Here is a 21,937-nt window from a genome sequence, read left to right as displayed (position 1 = left end):
TTCATGACACCATGTCCCGTTTGTTCTTTAGGTCCTGTCCATTCCTTCTTTCCTTCCTTCATTCTCTCTCCCCAACTTCTCTCTTTCCTTCCTCCTTCCTTCCTTTCTGTTCTTCTTTTATTTTCTATAGAACCTACAGGTGCTTTCACTGAGTTATATCCCTGGCTCTTTTTATTTTTTATTTCAACAAAGGATCTTGCTAACTTGCTTAAGGCCTCACTAAGTTTCTGAGGCTGGCCTTAAGCCTGGGATCCTCCTACCTTGGCATTCTAAATTACTGGGATTATAGGTGAGCACCATAGTCCCTATCTTTTTCATAAGGCATTAAAATGCAAGTTCAACTTCCATAATAGTTTTAGAACAATTTAGGATATATATTTCATCTTGGGTGAATTGTGGTAATTTGAAGTTTTTGAGAAGTTGGTCCATTTCATGTAAATTATAAAATATACATGTATAGAGTTGTTAATAATAATAGTTTATTATCTTTCAATGTCTGCAGGGTCTGACTTGGTATTTCCTCTTGATTCCAGTTACTGGTTATTTGTGTCATCTCTTATTTTCTTTGTTTTGCTACCTTTAGTTTGCTATAGTTTCGTAAGTATTATTGATTATTTTTTCAATAATCAGAATTTAGTTTGATTTTCACTATTGTTTTTCTGTTTTCAATTTAATTGATTATAATGGTCATCTTATTTCCTTCCTTCTTCCTCATTTGGTTTTAATTTGCTTTTTCTTCCTAGGTTATTAAACATATATTATTAATTTGAAATTTTTTTTTCTGTTCCTTGAATGTTTGGTAGAAGTTGACTGTAGAATCATGTGAATTAGGCATTTTCTTGTATCATTCTTTTATTTATTTTGGTGGATCATTATTTTACTACATATCTAATTCCTTAGTGGTATAAGGTCTATTCAGATGGATAATTTTCCTTCTTTCTCTCTCCATCCCCCTTTACGTACACTAAATATGATGAAGGTAGCAATTTCAGGAAGTAGCTACCACCCCTAGGGACAGGAGAATGAAGAAAACAGTTTTGAACCACTAACACTAACTTTTAATTTCTTTTAAAAATGCCTTGCAGTTTGTCAAATTCATTCCTAAGTATTTTATCTTTTTTGATATTATAAATGAAATTATTTCCTTAATTTCATTTTCAATTGTTCATGTACAGAAAGACAACTGATTTTTATATACTATTCTATCCTACAATCTTATCAAATTTATAACAGCCTAATAACTTTCTAGTAGATTCTTCAGGATTTTCCATACATATAAGACTATATCATCTGTAAGCATAGGCAGTTTATCTTTTCAACCTCATAATACGGGCCTCTTCATTTTCTTGTCTGGAATCTCCAGTACAATGCTAAGTAGAAATGGCAATAAAGGATATCCTTGTCTTATTCCTGATCAGAAGAGCATTCAGTCTTTTATCAGTATGTATGATATTAAACAGGGGTTTCTCAGAGAGGCTCTACATCTAATTGAGGAGGTTCCCACTTATTTCTAGTTTGATAAATACTATCATGGATGATAATTGGATTTTATCAATTGCATCTTCTGTATCTATTGTAATAACCATATTATTTTGGTTAATTTAATAATATTTTTATTTTAGTAACTTGGTTTTCAAAGGCTGAACTAATCTTGTGTTCCTGGGAAAAATTGTACTTGGTCCTGGTGAATAATCATACGGTGCAAGATTTAATATGCCAGTATCTTGTTGAAAATGTTTGCATTTAATTTCGTACTTTGTGATGTCTTTCTGTTTTTCAAATGAAACTATTACTATCCTCATGATATAAATTGGAAAATGTTTGTTTCTCTCCATTTTTTGAAATAACTTGTGAAAATTTGTTATTAAGTCTTCTTTAAATGTTTGGTAGAATGAAGCATTGAAGACTGGACATTTTTATGGAAAGTTTTTAAATTATTAGTTCCATCTCTTTTAGATCTATTCAGATTTGCTATTTCTTAAGTCAGTTTCAATCTTTCTCAGAATCTGTCAATTTCTTTGAAATTATTTATTTTGTTGGCATATAGCTGTTCTCTTCATTTGTCTAAGGTCAGTAAAGATGCCTCTTCTCTCCTGATTTTAGTAATTTTAATCTTTTCTATTTTTTCTATTGGTCAGTCTAGCTAAAGGCTTATCAAATTTGTTCATGTTTTTAAGTAACTAGTTTTTGTATTCTATTATTTTTCCACTTTATTTCATTAATTTTCACTGTATTATTATTATTATTATTATTATTATTATTATTATTATTATTATTTTGCTTAAGGGGGGGTGTGGTCAGTGAGGAGAACAGGTTGAGACTCAATTGCCAGAGACTGTCACTGTTCTGAGATTTAATAAATGTTTTTAAAAGTTCTTCAGTTGATGTATGCTCTTATGAGAATTCCCAAAAGCTTTGAGTGTTTAGTTTTTGTGTTAGTTTTTCATCACTGTGACTAAAATAACTGACAAGAACAATTTAGAGGAGAAAGTTTATTTTAGCTCATGGTTTCAGTTCATGGTCAGCTGGCTCCATGGCAGAAACATTAGGATGGAAGGGGATGGTGGAGGAAAGCTATACAACTCATGGCAGCCAGGGGCAAGAGGGAGATGGAGAGGCTAGGGACAAGTCATAGTCCCCAAGGCCATGCCTCTAGTAATCTATTCTTCAATGATGCCTGCTTGCCTATAGTTTCCACCTCCTCCCAGTAGTCTATTCAAATTATTAGTCTATCAAATGAACTAATGAGGTTACAGCTCTCATGATCTAGTCACTTCCCTAAAACCATACCTCTGGATATTGTGGCATTAGGGACCAAATCTTCAGCACATGAGCTTTTGGGGGACTTTCCAGACCCAAACCATAATAATTTAAAAATTATTTTTTCCAGTTATAGCTATTTCATTAGAAAGTAGGCCCAAGTAGGTCCATCTTGTTCAAACTGCTCTCCATTGAGAATAGTTTTCACATTTTTATTTATTTATTTTTTTGGGCAAATTGTTTTTACTTTGTATAATACATACATTTTCCAACTATGCACAATTAGCTAAATGAATCCTAGACATCTAGACATCTTACTAGCAAATGAAGTAAGGTACAAATACGTACAATAAATATGTATATGCAAAGCAGATCAAACTAAATTACATTATTTAGGACATTGCAAACATAGGATAAAATCCAGCAGGTATTGTAAAAGTCGTGATACTGATTGGCTCTAGAAGAGTCATCAGAGGTTGTAATACACTTTGGGGGCTTTTATCCTTCATAAGTTTTATTGGTGCATTATATTGTATGTAATGGTGGGATTCAGTGTTATATATTCATACATGTATACAATATAATGAGACCAATTTCCACATTTTTAAGTGTTTAAAATAAATAAATACATATTTATAGACACATATACTTACATATGTGTATGTGTCTCAATTTTGCCTCTTGTCCTCCAAAGCTTAAAATATTTATAATGTGACCGTTTAAGAAAAATTTTGCTTTCTTTTAGCTTTGTTTTACCTTTCCCATTTAGATTCACAAGAGTCATTTATTTCTTGCGGGGCGGGGGGGTATCCATTTAACCCAGAATCATTTATTGAAAGGGCCATCTTTACAATATATTAGACACCAGCTCTACTTACATTCCTCTCCACTATAGCAGGAGTGAAGAAATTTCCTTGATGAGATGATTAGGTCCTAACTCTTCTTTTGAGAGATAATCTCTTTTCTTTTGCTTTCCATGTTCTCTGCCTCTGCCCTCTGGGAGGTTTTCCTTGTCCATGATCTCCCATAGACACATCAGCAGCACTGCAAAAAGAAGGAGCTGCCTGGCTCTATTCCCTGAGCCTGCTCTTTTTGGGGACTGGAAGGGGCTGGGGGTCAACCAAAGATGGCTTATAGCTTGAATAAATAAAACTGATTTTAAATTGGGTGTACAGTTTCTTTGGCAAATACAATTTCCTCAAAAATGTAGTTGATTTCTAATATTTGTTCCCAGTCAGCTCAATATAATTAATAACATCTAAAATTATTTTTGAGATTGTCTTTCTGAGATTGTGGTGGGAGATGTGGAGCAAGGAAGAAGAGGAAGGATCCAATTAGGAGAGAGAAAATACACCAGTTACTTTAACAGAGAATTTAAAATAAAGAATTGTTAAAGTAAAAAATAAAACAGTACAATTTTAGGAAGAACCTTAGGGAGTGTGGTTTCAGCCTGGTTTCACTGGGAAATTTTGGATTGTAAATTATGTTTCAAAATTGATCCCACAGAAACCTGGAAGATAAAGCTTTCATACTCCTACATTTATCACTGGTCCAGAGCTACCTCTGAAGGAATGTAAATTCATAGGTACTTTCAGTCTTCGTAGAGGCAGGCAAAGGGGCTTCAATAGTGAAGGGCATTGAAATCAGCAGATGCTCAAGACCCTAATATAAAATGGAGCAGTATTTGCCTATAATCTGTACACATCCTCCTTATACTTTCATTCACTCCATCTTTATTTAAAATATCTAATATAATGTACATATCACACTGTTGGTATACTGTATTGTTTAGGGAATAATGACAAGAAACAATGCCCATACATGTATAATTTTTTTTTCTGTGAAGTGTCTGTTCAGTTCCTTAGCCCATTGGTTGATTTGGGATATTTGTTTTTTGGGTGTTAAGTTTTTTGAGTTCTTTATATATCTCAGAGATTAGTATTCTATCTGAGGTACATGTGGTAAAGATTTTCTTTCATCCTGTAGGATCTTTCTTCATTGTTATTGATTATTTCCAGTGCAGTGAAGAAGCATTTTAGATAAAGTGAAGAGAATCAATAGTACACATGTATATTTAATACCTTTTAATCATTGCTAGCAACAAATGCCATTCCATGCTTTGGACTGATGGAGACACCCCAGTGAGCTGGGAAAAGGTGCTGAGAGCCCCGAGGCTGGAGGATGTAGTCCCCAGGAAGGTGCAATGCAGGAGCAGTGAAAGATGAGCTGGAGGAAGATCCAGGGCACAGAAGCTTATCCCAATGTGGCGACGGGAGCCAAGCTTGATCTAGGAGTAACCAGAAGAAAATTACCATTCCAAGGGGGATTAGAAATACACTGCAGGGCTGGAGTGTGGCTTGGTGTTAGAATACTGGCCTAGCATGCAGGAGCCCTAGCCTATCAGCAGCACTGCAAAAAGAAGGAGCTGCCTGGCTCTATTCCCTGAGCCTGCCCCACAAAAGTCACGGAACGTAATCCTGTATTGCTTCTCTCCATCTACGGATAGATCACTTTTAGTTGTTAGTTCTGAAAAATAAACTCCTGTGTGTATCTCTGCCTGGTCTCCTTTTCATTTCTCGTACGCTTGTCTCCTGGTTCCTCACTTTTCTTTCAGCCTCTAAGAATTATTTTTTAAAACTATGGCTTGAACCCAGGGCCATTTTAACACAGAGCTACATCCCAAGTCCTTTTTATTTTGAGACAGGGTCCCACTGAGACAAGAACTTGATGATCCTCCTGCCTCAGCTTCCTGAATTGCAAGGATTACAGGATTTTGCCAAAACCTCCCAGATCTTTAACACACAGACCTTTCTAATTCTGGCCTCCTGTATGAATGGTTTCTTATTTCTCATCCAAATGGTCCAGCTTTACTCAGGTGTTTATCTTTCCTATAGCCTCCATATTGATTACCTTTCGAGATTAATCTTTCCCAAAGGCCACATGGATCATTCTTAAGGACCTGGCATAGATGCAGATGTCCAAGAGAAAAGCAATTTCTTCTCAACTTTTGTCAAGTTTGTTGTTGTGATAGACCCTGTAACAAGACAGATTACAGCAGAAAAACAAATTTATTAATGCTTGCAGTGCACCTCCCGTAGGAGAAACCTTGATGAAAGTAATTTAAGGCAATGGCTTAGAACTCTAGCTCTTATAACATCTTTAACAAAGGACAAAATTTTATAGGAAAATGACAGGACAGTGGGTAACAGTTTCAAGTTTCCCAATGTGGGAACTGGGAAGGTAAATATATAGGTGAGACTAATGGATTAAGTTTTATTTGTAGATTCCTCTAATTCATTCAGAGCTGTCCCCTGTACTTTTTCAGTACTTTTTAAAAATTTTTCATGGAGCCTCATAAAAGCAAGGTAGGCATTATACTACTGAGCTATATATCCCAAGCCCAGAACTTGGCAACATATTGCAACATTTTCATCATCTTTTATAAAAGTAATAGTCTAGAATAGTTGGAATTTTTTAAGTGATCCTTTAGTACAAATAGTTTGAGAATCAGTATTCTGGCCCCCCAAATCTCATGATATTCTTAAAAATTCTAGTTATAGATGGACACAATACTTTTATTTGTTTATTTTTATGTGGTGCTAAGGGTCGAACCCAGAGCTTCACATGCACCAGGCAAGTGCCCTACCACTGAGTCACAATCCCAGCCCCTTCTTGATACTCTTGATACAAAATCTCTTGCAACTCTTTGTTCTTTGTTCAGCCAGCTGCAGAAAATCCACCAGAGCTCTAGAAAAAAAGTGAAACTACTAGATAGAAGTAAGCCAGGTTTTCTGAATCATTGATGGAACAGAGACCCCTCCTCCACCAAACACAAACAGCTGTACTAGAGTATAAGGTAAGAAATAAACTTAAAAAGACAATGGAATGAATCTGACGTAACTTTCCTATGGACATATACAAATATACCGCAATGAATTTCACCATCATGTACATCCATAAAAATCAATTTTTTAAAAAGTAAATTACTATGGTTAAATGTGAAAGATCAGTAGAGAGAAGGGCACAGGGGGTGGGGAGAGGGAAAAGGAAAGAGAAGTACTGAAGTCTGAATTAGAATAAGATATATTCCATGCTTGTACAGCAGAAAATGGATTCTACCATTGTGTATAACTAAAAAGAACCAATAAAAAAGAAATAATTTTTATGTTAAACTACTAAAAATTTGAGAAAATTTATCTTAGTAGTGTTAGTTATTCAAATATATTTTTAAAAATCTTCCTATAACATTAACTTTCATCTATATGCTCATGATTGCTGGGTTTTTATTTTCAGAGTATACCTTCTCCAAAACATCAGAATCTATTTTTGTGTTATCACATACTTGACAACCCCATTTGAATGTTCCACAGGCCCAAGACAGTAAATATTTATAAAGCTGAATATATTGTGCTCCTTTCTCTTTTTCTTTTCTCTATTTAATTTTGTCAGGTCATGTCCCCATTCCTCCAGTTATCCAACCCTGAAACCTGAGACTAACCCCTTACTTTGTCTTTCTCTAGTTCCCACCATAGCCATTCAACTCTGCACCAAGTTCCAAAGGTTCTAACTTTATCTTTCCAATCTTGCACTACTTTCACTTTTCAGTTTCTCTACCATATCTTGCTTGAGTTACTGCAAAATTTTCTATTGTATACTCCTGTAATTAACTCCTTCCAGTGCCACAAAAACACATTTTCAAAAAACAGATCCAAGTATGTGTGTTTTAAAAACACATGTTATTAACATAGTCCTTGATATAAAACTTATACTCTTTATATTGTGTGGTAGAATCTATTGATTGACTACTTCATTATCCCTTTTACTCTTATAATCAGAGATGATGGAAAGTGTGTGTGTGTAAGGGGGGTACTATATTACCCCATACAGTTTTGCTACTAAAGTTCTAGATATAGTAGGTTTTTATCAAACTGATACACTTGCACTAGATTTGGAAGATGAAAATCAGGTAGAAACCATCTCTGTTATTGTTATCATTGTTGTTATTTTTATTGTTTTTGTTGTTATTAGCAAGGTAAATTAAAAATATATGTCTTAAGTGGTAACTCCAGGAGTTGAACTTAGAGTTATAGTGTCTCTCATGAGAGGCACCTGAGACAGCATCAGTGGTGGTGGCAGAAGCTTCCTGAACCCTAGATCTCAGCCATGAATCTTAGCAGCCCCTTGGCATCTATTCCTCCAACACTTCCACCAAAATTATATTTCCCTGTATTAAATAACTTCCTATCTGAAATACTTAAAACATTTTCTATTATCTATACTACACTCTGACTAATTAACATGATGTAAAGGGACTTTCATAATCTATCTCCTTTTTCTCTCACCAACATAATATGGTGCTCCATCACCACTCTATACACATCCATCCCCACAAATTATACTGACACCATGCTGAACTACTTGCACATCCTCAAACGCACCCTGTTTTCTCATGACTCCTCTGCTTGAAAAACCATTTTGCCCTTTTTCAACTCTCCAACTCCTATTTGTTCTTTAAGATTCAAAAGAACCTTACCTACTCTGGGAAGCATTCCCTGATATGTCTGCCTCCATCAGTGTGCTTATAATAGAATTTTTTCATTTTTCTCCAGAGTGTCTGAGTTCCCTACCTACATTTGAGATGCCCCCATTTTCATTGGGCATAGGCTTCCACCTATGTAGAAAGTGCCAGCTACTTGTGTTCCCACTTTCCTTGGTTAGGGTATCTGCACATGATCTAGGATCTGCCAGTTAGACACATCTATCCCATATTTGGGGTTAGGGGCTATTGATGTGAAAAAGGCATGTTTTCTTTGCAGAACTCACACTGCATAGCAGCAATAAGAGAACCTAAAACCAATTTTTAGAGGCATCAAGCCAGTACTTATAGCAACTTATATCAGTGGTGTGGGCAATTCAAGCTGGAGTGTCTCTGTTACTGGCCGTAACAATGGTATCCTCTCCAGCCTAGTTCAGTATGATTTTGGAAGTTATTTGTGTTTGCGTAGGCTCTGGTTTTTAAACTGGCCAAAATACTATATACTAATCAATGCTCCTTAATAAATTCCTTTACTGCATAAATAAGTCAGAATCTGTTTCTATTGCTTATGACCAAGGACTTTGACTTGTATAATTCCTCCCTGCTCTCTCCTACTGCATTTTGTATGTGTGAGTTTAGGTCATTGTTCAGCAAATATTTACTTCTGTGTACTCCAAATACAGTTTCCTGCCCTATCGGCATTGCACTTGTTCAGTTGTTTTTCTTTGGCCAACACAATGTCAGCATTTGTAATTCAAGCAGAGACTTGAAATATTTTTGTGTGTTTGAGCTAGCCTCCTGATGCAATGATGAGAAGAGTGAGTCCCAAGTTGTTGCTAATTATTCAGTTTTGACTGCAAAGTTAAAGCCTATGGAACCAACCACACACCCCAGGCAGCTGCAGATCCAAAGACAAGGGACACATGGAGTTGACTTGAACCCAGCCTGTATACAGCCTGTATTCTAGAATTCATATCCCAGAGACATCCCACAAACTTAAAAGCAAGAAAATAAATTTGCTATTTAAGTTAATGCACTATTGTGCAGTATCATATCCATAACTAATACAGTATGGAATTATCATTAATAGATCTAGCAATAGTTAACCTATATTATACTAATTGGTATAACTTGCTCTCCACTGGATTATAAGATTGTTGAGGGTGAAGATTACTTCTTATTGGTCTTTACATTTTCAGTGCTTATCTTAAAATCTTTATCAAACTTCAGTGAATGTTTGGTGAATGAAAAAACACATAAACAAATGAATGGGAAGCATTCTAAAAAGTGTGTGTGTGTGTGTGTGTGTGTGTAGATATAGATATAGATATAGATATAGATATAGGTATTGATTTTTTTTTGGTTCATTGCACGATGAGAGAAGCCTTTCAGAATGTCACCTCTTTATTAAAATGTTTCTCCTGTCAAAATATAGTAAAATTGATTAGATCGAGCTAGATTAAATTATAGTTGTACAATAATCTGTGCCTGAGATTACTCCCTATTTATCTTGTTTGGAGTTTTGGGTGCTCCTCAATGAGATGAAAACAGAGAACCAGCTGATAATAAATACACTCAATAAATTTCATTTCCATTTTCTTTTCAAAACTTAGTTACTGCTTTATATACATTCTTCTGCTATTTTATATGTACTTAATTATCTCTAGTATGTGTGGATTCTGCAAAATTACTTTCAAATAATAAATTAATTTCTTTGTTTTCAAATTTGGCTTATTTGGTAGCATCACTCCATCACTCCCATGTACCAAATACCTGACTTACAGCTGAAGCTTAAGAAGTTTATTAGATAAATTTGTCATTTATTAGATTAAGAGTTTCCTGAGTGTAAAATTTTCTGTGTAAAATTTTGATACAATTCTTTTAACAAGGGAACATTTTAGTACTGACTAAAATTGAAACTCTTACACATTTTTATTTTATTTTGATAAAACATGCAAAGTGACTTGTCTCAAACCTTTCCTGAGATCTGTATAATTACTGATGTCCCCAGCTGGGGTGAAAAATCAGGATTGTGTTGAGGTTCAGAGATAAAAATGAGTATACAAGAATAAGATAAACAATAAGAGTTTAGGTTTTGTCATGACCATGACCATTTTGATGAGTCTATAACAACTGCATCAAAGTGGCCTGTTAGAAGACAGAATTCAAAGTTATGCATATGTCCTGTTTCCCTAAGTTACAGCCCTAAAGCAGGAATAAAGTATTAGATCATAAGTAAACAGTTTTGCTTTGTTTTAGTACTGGAGATTGAACCCAGAGGTGCTTTAACACTGAGCTATTTTTTAATTTAATTTTTAAAATTTGAGACAATGTCTCACTAACTTGCCAAGAGTCTTGCTAAATTGCTGAGGATGGCCTCAAACTTTCAATCCTCCTGCTTCATCCTCAATTGCTGGGATTACAGTTGTGCACCACCATGCCCTTCTCATAAGTGGACAGTTATATTGTCTATAATGCAAAAAGCAGACAGATTTCTTTAGGAAAGCAAAACTATGCTTGAATTAAAGCAAAAACACAACAAAATAACTTCTTTGAGTCATTCTAGGCAAGATTTTATGTATGGTCTACCTTTATCCAGGGTAGATTTCAGTATATCTAGAGGAATGGGTATGTTATAAATCCTTCAGGCAATTTTCTTTAGTGTTACTGTATTCAACTGAGCTTTTAAAAATTAGTGAACAGCTCTGAATTTGAGATTAACCCGCCTGAGAAATACCTAGAATACAGTGATTCATTGTGACTAATTAAGTACAGAGCCTTATGTTTTAATAAACCAGCAGAGCTTGGGGGTAGCATTGACATTTTCTGGTGAATATTAAAACATGCAAAAAGCCAACTGAATAGAGAGTCATTCCACCTGGTACTTGGAGTTGTGCCAAAGAAATGAAGTATAGAAATAAGGATGAGATTGTCTTGAGAAAGTAATTTGTGTCCCCTCTAAACTACAAACAAATGGGTAACTGATCTTGTAGAATTCCACACCATAAAACATAGCAGCAATAATTTTAGTCTGGAATATTATAAATACCAATGTGATCCTTTACCATTAAAATCTTTATACTAAAATATTCATAGAACATCAAGATGTTATTTTCTCATTTTGGAATGGCCCTCCTGAAACCTGCCTGATTTTTAAATTGAATACTGACCCAAGATACCATCTTTTCAAGTGTTTTTTTTGTAACCCATCTAACCTCCTTGATAAAATGTGTGTTTTGCACATTTTTTAAAATAGTTAGATTTTGAGAAATCTTTATGTATTCTGGATAAAAATACTCTATCTGATATGTGACTTGAAAATGTTTTTCCAAGTCTATGGCTTATCACAGTGTCTTTTTAAAAAAAAGAGAGAGAGAGAGAATTTTTGTTTAATATTTATTTTTTAGTTTTTGGCAGACACAACACCTTTGTTTGTATGTGGTGCTGAGGATCAAACCCGGGCCGCACACATGCCAGGCGAGCGCACTACCACTTGAGCCACATTCCCAGCCCATCACAGTGTCTTTCAAAGAGCAAAAAATCTTAATTTTACTATAGAGGAGTTCATCAGCCTCTTTTATGGCTTATGCTTTTGGTGTTGTATTTTAGACTGACCCAAAGTCACAAAGATTTTCTTCTGTTTTCTCCTAGAAGCATTAGAGTTTTAAGTTTTAGATTTAGGGATATGATCCATTTTGAGTGAATTTTGGTTACATATGGTACAAATGATGGATTAAGGACACTTATTTATTTTATGCCTTCATACTTATAGACTGTATCTGTCAAATTAATCTAAGATCATTTGCTTGTTCATTTCTTCACTGCACTGCCTTTGCACCTTTGCACCTTTGTCAAAAATTAATCAATCATATATATGTAGGTCTATCTGTAGACTATTCTGTTTGGTTGATCTATTTTTCTATATTTATACCCACATTATGCTGTCTTATTAGAGTAGCTTCATCGTAAAGCTTAAAATCAGATGGTGTTAGCCTTTCAAATTTTTTCTTTCTTGTAAACTTGTTCTGACTATTCTAGGTCCTAAACATTTTCATATAAATTATAGAATCAGACTGTTAATTTATTCAATAAAAACCTATTATGTTATTGTGAATGGGATAGTTTACTAATTTCTTTTTCAACAGATTCATTATTGTTTTATGGGAAATCCATTGATTTATAATGTATGTTGATCTTGTATCCTGATACTTTACTAAATTTGTTTATCAGCTGTATAATTCTTCTAGTGGAGTTTTTTGGATCTTTTAAACATACGGTCATGTCATCAACAAACAGAGATAATTAGAGCTCTTTTCCTATTTGTATCCCTTTAATTTCCTTATCTTGCCTGATTGCTCTGGCTAGAGTTTCAAGGTTTATATTGAATAGTAGTGGTGAAAGTGGGCATCCTTTTCTTAGTCCTACTTTTAGAGAAAATGCTTTCAGTTTTTCTCTGTTCAGTGTTATATTGGCCTTGGGTTTGTCGTATATTGCCTTTACAATGTTGGGGTAAGTTCTTTCTATTCCCAGTTTCTCTAGTGTTTTAAACATGAGTGGGTCCTGGACTTTGTCAAATGCTTTTTCTGCATCTAATGAAATAATCATGTGTTTCTTATACTTAACTCTATTTATGTGGTGAATTACATTTATTGATTTGCATCTGTTGAACCAACCTTGCATCCCTAGGATTAAACCAACCTGATTATGGTGCACTATATTTTTAATATGTTTTATATGCAATTTTCCATTATTTTATTCAGAATTTTTGTAACTATGTTCATCAAAGATATCAACCTGAAGTTTAGGAAAATTATCCAATTCAAAATAACCTCAAAAAATTGGGGAATTTATCTAACAAAGGATGTGAAAGACCTCTACAATGAAAACTATAGACTACTAAAGAAAGAAATTTAAGAAGACCTTAGAAGATAGAAACAGTTCCCATGTTCTTAGATAGGCAGAATTAATATTATCAAAGTGGCCATGCTACCAAAAGCAATATATAAATTCAATGCAATCTTCATCAAAATACTAATGACATCCCTCACAGAACTAGAAAAAAAAACTGTTCTAAAATTCATTTGGAAAAATAAAATTTAGAGTAATCAAAGTAATTCTGACCAAAAAGAGCAGTACTGAAATCATTATAGTACTGAGCCTCAAATTATACTACAGAGCTACAGTAACAAAATCAGCATGAAACTGGCACCAAAACAGACAGGATGACCAATGGGATAGAATAGAAGACAGACAAACAGACCCATAGAAATATAGTTATATCATATTAGATAAAGAAGCCAAAAACATATGTTAGAGAAAAGACAGCTTTTTTTTTTGTACCAGGGATTAAACTTAGGGGCACTTACCACTGAGCCATATCCTTAACCCTTTTTATATTTTATTTAGAGACAGGGTCTCCCTAAATTGCTCAGGGCCTAGCTACATTGCTAAGGATGACTTTGAACTTGCAATCTTCCTGCCTCAGCAGCTGGGATTACAGGCATGTGCTACCATGCCCAGCTGGAAAAGATAGCCTTTTTAACAAACTGTGATAGAAAACTGAAAATATATGTAGAAGAATGTAACTTGACCCATATCTCTTACCCTGCATAAAAGTCAACTCAAAGTGATAAAAAACCTAGGAATTAGATGAGACCTAGGAATTATAACCTGTAACCTTGTCAAAGTCACTTCCTAGTTCCACTAGTTATTTATATTTTTCAGAGATACACATTTATGTAGGCATAACAGAATTTTTTTTAAAATAGATTCCACCGTATATTCTGCATACATGATCATGTGGTCTGCAAATAAAGTTATACTTTTACCTTTTCAGTCTAGATGCCTTTCTTTCCTTTTCTTATATTAATATATTAATAAAACTTCAATACAATGTTGAATGCAGTGACAGTGTATATCCTTCCATTACTCCTGATTTCAGGGTGAAAACAAACATTTAGTGTTTCATTAATAGAGAGTTGTTTATTTTTAAAATGCCTCTTATAAAGGTGGGTAAATTCCCTTTAATTCCTCATTTCCTGGGAGTTTTTGTCATGATGCTAAATTTTACTGAATGCTTTTGCTGCATCTGTTGAGATGATTGGTTTTTTCCTTCATTAATCTTTCAATATAGTGAATTACATGAACTGATTTTCAAATGTTAACCCAAGCTTGTATTTCTCAGATAAATCTCTCTAGATTCTTTTTGTATATTGTTAAATTCAAATTGCTAAATTTTAAAAATATGTTTGCAGCAAAGTCCATGAGGGATATTTGTCCATTTAGTTTTCTTCTAATGTCTTTGGTTTGGGTATCTGAGTAATGCTGGCCTTCCTCCTCTTCAATTTTTTAAGAAGTGTTAATGTATAATTGGTATTCTTTTCTTCCTTAAATGTTTGGTAGTACTCACCAGTGAAGGCATAGGAGTCTGTATTTTTATTTGTAGGTATGTTTTTTTAATTTTTTAAATTCTTTTTAGACATATATGACAGTAGAGTATATTTTGACATATTATACATACATGGTTTGTGGGTAAGTTTTTAATCATGCATTCATTTTATTAATAATACTTATATTTGAGTTTTCAATTTCTTCTTGGATGAACTTTAGCTATTTGTCTTTCAAGAAATTTGCTCATTTCATCCAAGTTGTCATATTTAGTGACACAAAGTTGTTCATAATATCTTCTCTTTATCCTTTTAACATCTGGATAATCTATATTGATATCACCTCTCTCAGTCCAAATATTGTCAATTTGTGTATTAACATTTTTTCCTGATCACTCTGGATAAAAGTTTATTAATTTTTTTAAATCTCCCTCTTCAAACCAGCTTTGAATTGATTTCTTTTAATGTTTATCTGTTTTCTGTTTCATTGATTTCTACCCTTGTCTGCATTTTTTTTCTTTCTTCTGCTTATTTTGGGTTTAATTTTTCCCTTCTTTCTTTATAGTTTCTTAAAGTGAAAGCTGAAGTTATTTCTTATGTTCTAAAAGACATTGAATGCTATTTATTTCTAAGTTCAACTTTAGCCACATCTCACAAGTTATATTTACCTGTTGTCACTTTTGCTTTGTTAAAAAGACTTTAACTCAGTAAATAATTTTCTATAAGTTCTTCTTTAATACATAGATTATTTAGAAATTTAATATTTAATTTCTGATATTTAAAGATTTCCCAGATATCTTTTTGTTATTGTTTGCTAATTTTGCTTGTTTTTTGTTTGTTTGCTTGCTTTTGTTTTAATAAACTCACTTCATTTTTGGAGCACTCTTAGATTTACTAAAAGTTGAGCAGAAAGTACACAGTCCCCACATACTTTCCGTGTTTCCTTTATTGTTAACATCTTGTGTTAGTGTAATACATGTGTTACAATCATCCATAGTTGATCTTAGAATTCACTCTGTTTTACAGTTCAATGGGTTTTGACAAATGCATGTCATGTATCTACCATTATTACATCATGAAAAATAGTTTTACTCACTGCTTTAAAAATTCCTGTTTCACTTATTCATCCCTCCCACCCACCAACTGAACCCCTGGAAACCCTGATCTTTTTATTGTCTGGATAGTTTTACCTTTTTCAGAATGTCGTATATTTAGAATCATATGATATGTAGTCTTTTCAGACTGACTTGCTTATTTAGCAATAGGTATTTGAGTTTCCTCCATGCCTTTTCATAGCTTGAAAGATCATTTCATTTTATCTCAGAATGGTATTTCATTGTGTGGATGTACAACAGTTTTTTTTTTTTTTTTTTTTTTTGTTTATTCACCTACTGAAGGACATATTGGTTGCTCACATTTTGAGGCAATTATGAAGAAAGCTACTATAAACATTCATGTGCATGTTTTTGTGTGGGCATGAGTTTTTAAATCATTTGGGTAAATACGTAGAACACTAACAGCTTGATTTACCTGCCTAAGGTCATGCAGTCAGGGTGTAACTGATAGAATTGAACTCAATCTGATCCAGAGTCTATACACTTAACCACTATGCAAAACTGCCTCTTAATAAGTGATATAAGTAAGACTAACTCAGTAGGGACATGTAGTTTGAGTTAGATCTGGCTAGAAGACAGAGAGTTGGACATATAGAAATGGGGAGAAAGTTTCATTGTGGGGTATGTGAAATGCTGCTTAGAAAAGTGAAATACTGATGATGGTTACAAAAAATGTGAATGTATTACTAAGTAATATCACTGAATTATAAACTTAAATATAGTTAAAATGGCAACTTTTATGTTATGTGTATTTTACCATAGGTTTTTTTTTTTTTTAAGGAACATCTTTCTGTCTTTCTTTTTTTTTTAGTTGTAGATGCACAATACCATTATTTTATTTATTTGCTTATTTATTTTTATAGGTACTAAGGATCAAACCCAGTACCTCACAAGTGCTAAGCAAGTGCTCTGCCACTGAGCTATAACCCCAGGTACCATAGTTGTTGTTTTTTTAAATACAATGTGCATGTTGATCCATGGGTGTAATAGTAAATTAATCCAAGTGAAATTAAAGTTTTATTGGGGGAATAGAGAGAGAAGGAGTTGGAATTTGTAAAGATCTTGGAGAATCATTGAAATTTTACAAGGAAAAAAAATGAAATCTGAAATTTCTTTCTTTGTACTGGGAATTGAACCCAGGTATGCTTTACGAGTGAGCTACACTCACGGCCCTTTTTAATTTTTATTTTGAGACAGTATTTTGCTAAGTCACTAAGGGGCTCACTAAATTGTTGAGGCTGGCTTCGAACTTGCAATCCTCCTGCCTCAGCCTCCCAAGTGACTGGGATTATAAGCATGCACCACCGTGCCAGTGAAATTTGAGATTTCAAAGTATTACCTTCTGTATATGAAAACTTACTAAAGTAAGACAAGGTTAGAGGTAAAAGAAGCAACTCAATTCAGTCTAGCTGCATACACACATACATTATCACATTTCATAAGGTGAGCTTTACTGTCTGTTTCTATACTCAAAAAAGCTAAGGCTAATTCACATTTATCTTCCCAGCATTTGGTAAAATTATGGTAATTTTAAATTAGGTCTTTTTATTGAAAATCCAGTGGGATTCATGTGCTGGGAGCCATCAGCCACGTAGGTATGACAAATTCCTTGCCAGCTTATTCCCATGCTGTCTAGTGGAAGGACTTCTGAAAGCTGACCTTGCTCAAGGACCAGGGCAGGATCCGTGTTTAGGGTGTTCCCCCTTTAGAATAGGGCGGTTTAGCATAATAGGAGATTAGGGTGTTCCCCCTTTAGAATAGGGCAGTTTAGCATAATAGGAGATTAGGGTGTTCCCCCTTTAGAATAGGGCGTATCCTGCTGCTGAGTTCCTCTTGAGTGCTTAGGGTCAGACAGTATATTTTGGGAGACAGAAGCCCATGCGGAGTGGATTTGGGCAGAGAATGTGGATTCCCCCAGAGCGTGTTTGTAGACGGCCGGTGTGAGTTCGGGAATAAAGAATTGCTGTTTGAATCTATAAGCTGTGTGGAGCCTCGTGATTTGTGCCCAGCCAGAGACTGCGGCATTCATGAGTAGTAGAAATAACAGGGATTTACTAATCATACAACCCTTTGAATCCTGGCTCTTTTTTAAATTATTTTTTTTATTTATATATGACAGCATAATGCATTACAATTCTTATTACACGTGAATTCTGGCTCTTTCTTACTATCTATGTGACTTTGGGAAGATTATTTAGCTTATCTGAGCCTCAATTTTTTCATCTATGAAAATACCCGCCTCCTAAAGATTAAATTCTAAGAGCTAAGCCCAGTACATATTACCCAAGGTATGCTCAGTAATTTTTAATTCACTTTCTTCCTCTGAAATTTGTAATTTTTATCTGACATTTATTTTGTAGCTTGTATGTGAATCAAATTATTTGCTGATTGATGATATTTAAAACTTCTTATTTGTAAATTTAAGGGTTTCTTGCATTGACAAATGATAAATTTTCACACATTAATCTCTTTCTGGCTAAGAGAAAAAGCACATTTTACTAATTAAAGGCACAAAATTCTAAAGAAAAAATTATGAACATGGTTTGGAAACTCATGTACATATTTATTTAACACCATTTCATATCTTTAAGAAGGCTTTTGGAAACTTATTTAGAAAACTGAAAAGTCCTTGAATACCAAGTGGTTTAACAGGAATTTTTTAATGAGTTAAGTGTAAATGAATCAAAAACACATGAATTCTATTTTCTGTAAATAACACATGGTTACAAAAACTGTACTCAGAAAAAAAATGTCTCTTGTGTACTGTTGAATTAAAATCCAAAAAATAGTGCATCCCAAAATGAAGCAAGCACCATTGAGATCATAGAGCACTCTCTTTTGAAGTTCTCTCTGATCGACCATAGCATATATGGTATTTATTTGTATTATGTATTTGATTTTGCTGAGATAAAACTACTTTAGGATGGTGTACAAAGCTACATCTGATGAGACTTTTGGTATTTTCATTTTCAGAGAGATCAAATCAATTGTATTTGACAAAAGAGAAAGCAACTGTCTTTATCAGCATAAATTGTTCATATAGCAACAACTCTAGGACCTCAGATATGAGAATAGTAGGTAGAAGTGGTAGAGAGAAGTTGGCAAAAGCTGGCACCACAATTTCCCAAGAAGAATCACTTATTTTGTCAGAAGAGCTAACCAGCTAAATTTTCATCAAGACACTAAAGCCTTGCACTAACATTGCCAAGTCATATAAGTGTCTCCTAATATTTTAGTTGTATTGTGCCTATGACTTCCTCCCTCACTCTCTCTCTTCTTAGAAAGACTTGGCTATGACATCTGGGGGCCAGATGAAGAAATCCTAATTTTAATATTACTATTCATCTGGTTAAAGCCATCTAGTTCTTTTTTGGTAATTCAGAAGAATTTCCACTCATTGGAAGTAGTAGACATTGCCTTTTATAATTTGCAGTCTCCCTCTCCCCTAAGATGGTGAAACTGACTGCATTTGGTTATTTTTAGAATAAAAACATGCAGATAAAATTGCTTTAGAATAAGACATATGTTTGTGCAATGAAATGGACCTTAAGATATGACTAAATAGATGTTGATTAAAGGACCAGAAGCATTGGCAGAAGAACAGACATATAGATCAATGGAATACAATTGAGAGTCTAGAAGTAAGCCCTCACAATTATAGTCAAGTGATTTTCAACAAGTGTGCCAGAACAGTTCAATGGGTAAAGAATCCTGTTTTTAAAAAATGGTCTTGGCATAACTGAATTTCTATATATGCAAAAGAATAAAATTGGACCCCTACCATATGCCCTTACAAAATTTAACTCAAAAGAGATCAAAGACCAACACAAATGAATCAAAGATAAACTATGAAGTTCTTAGAAGAAAATATAGGCATAAACTTGAATTATCTTAGATATAACAATGGTTTCTTAGCTGTGACATCAAAAGTATAAATAACAAGTGAATTCATCAATATTGAATCTCTGCTTCAAAATACATTATCAGAAAGTGAAAAGACAACTCACAGAATGTGAGAAAACTTTGGAAATCATATTGCTGATAAGGACTTCTATCTAAACTAACAAAGAATTATTGCAAATCAATAATAAAGAAACAAATAGCCCAGTTTAAAAGTGGGTGAAGGATCTGAATAAACATATCTCTGAAGAAGATATGCACATGGCCAATAGGCACACAAAAAATATTTGATGTCATTAGTCATCAGGGAAGTTCAAATAAAAAGCACAATAAGAAATAACACCTCAATACAACTAGTATGGCTCTAATAAAAAATACAGAAAATAACAAATATTGGCAAGGATGTGGATACATTGGAACATCCGTATACTGCTTTTGGAAATGCAAAATGATGCAGCTTCTTTAGAAAGCAATATGGTCATTCCTCCAAGTTTAAATACAGAGTTACCATGTGATCAATCAGTTCTACCACTGGGTATATATTCAAGAGAAGTGAAAATGTAATGTCCACAGCAGTATTATTCTTTATAGTGCAATGCAGTAATACCCAGATGACTATCAGCTGATGAACAGATAAAATGTGCTGTGTTCTTACAATAGAATATTATTTGTAAGAAATGAAGTACTGACACACACTGCAGTATGGATTAGCCTTTGAAATATCATACTACTTGAAAAGAGCAACTCACAGAACACCATATGTTTTATTATTTCATTTATATGAAATGCCTAGAGTGGGCAAGCCCAGAGAGACAGAAAATAGATTAGCATTTGCCATGGGTTGGGAGAATAGAAAGCATGGGAGATGGTTAACTGCTAAAAGACAGGATTTCTTTTGGAGAGGATGAAAATATTTTAAAATTGGTTATGTTGATAGATCCATAATGGTGAATATAACAAAATCACATTAAATGGATAGATTGTGTGGTATATGAATCATATATGAGTAAGGACATTACCAAAAAGAGGACCAGAAATAAATATAAGTGTCTACTCTTGGTCTTGAAATATTTTTAGATGACTTATACCCAAACTATTAAAGGTTGAGTTAGTAAACTTTTTGTTGCTGTGACAAAACACCTGAAAAATCAACTGAAAGGAGGAAAGGTTTATTTTGGCTCACAGGTTCAGAGGTTTTAGTCCATGGTCACTTGGCACTGTCACTTTGGACCTTTGATGAGGCGGAAATCTTGGCAGGCAGTGCATGGTGGAGTGGAGATACTCTCCTCATGGTGACCAGGAAGTGAAGAGAGAGAGAGAGAGAGAGAGAGAGAGAGAGAGAGGCCCTGGACAAAATATACCCTTCCAAGTCACAACCCCAGGTACTTCTTCCAAATGGGCCTCACCTGCTAAAGTTTCCACCATCAGCTGAGGACCATGTCTTCAACATATTCCTGAACTATAACATAGGTATATGTTGAATTTCAGGTTAAAAGGTTGACAGATAGGATTAGTTGATCTCCAAAGGTCTTATATAATTGAGGTTTTTTCTTTTATTCTTCTCTTCCTTCCTTCCTTCCTTCCTTCCTTCCTTCCTTCCTTTCTTTTTTTTTTTTTGTATTTTTTTTCCAGTCAATTCTCAATGCTGGCTAGGAGATAAATTTAACTTTGATATTAATTATATAATTTATCAATACATCTGGCATGTATTTCCTTTTCTGTGACAAGTGCCAGGCACTGTTTTTAATACTGAAGATGCAGAAGTGAACAGGACAAATTGCTGTCGGCTTACATTCTACTGAGGGAAACAGAGTTAAGTTGGCATGGGGGAAGGGCCTCTCTGAGGAAGTGATATTTGCACAGGGACCCGGATAACATGAAAATCTGGAGGAAGAAAATACCAGGCAGATGATGCAGAAGCATAAATATCCCAAGTTTAGAGAAAGTTTAGTCCACTAAAGCAGTGGTTCTCCAACTTGAGTGCACACCTGCATCAACTTGAGGACTTGTGAAAACAGATTGCTGGCTCCACACACAGTGTCTACATCATCTGACCTGGGATGAGGACCCCAGAATTGCATTTCTAACAAGTTCTCAGGTGATGTTGACACTGCTGGTCTGGGGACCATACTTTGAGAATCACTGTGTCAGAGGAATAAGAAAGAAACAAACGTGGCTGGAAAATTTGAATCAGTTTCTCATCTCCTGGAATATTGTTGCCATTTGCATGGGCAACATTG

This window comes from Callospermophilus lateralis, unplaced genomic scaffold (assembly GCF_048772815.1).
Source record: "Callospermophilus lateralis isolate mCalLat2 unplaced genomic scaffold, mCalLat2.hap1 Scaffold_199, whole genome shotgun sequence".
In the NCBI taxonomy this organism is placed as follows: domain Eukaryota; kingdom Metazoa; phylum Chordata; class Mammalia; order Rodentia; family Sciuridae; genus Callospermophilus; species Callospermophilus lateralis.
Note: the sequence above shows the minus strand (reverse complement) of the source record.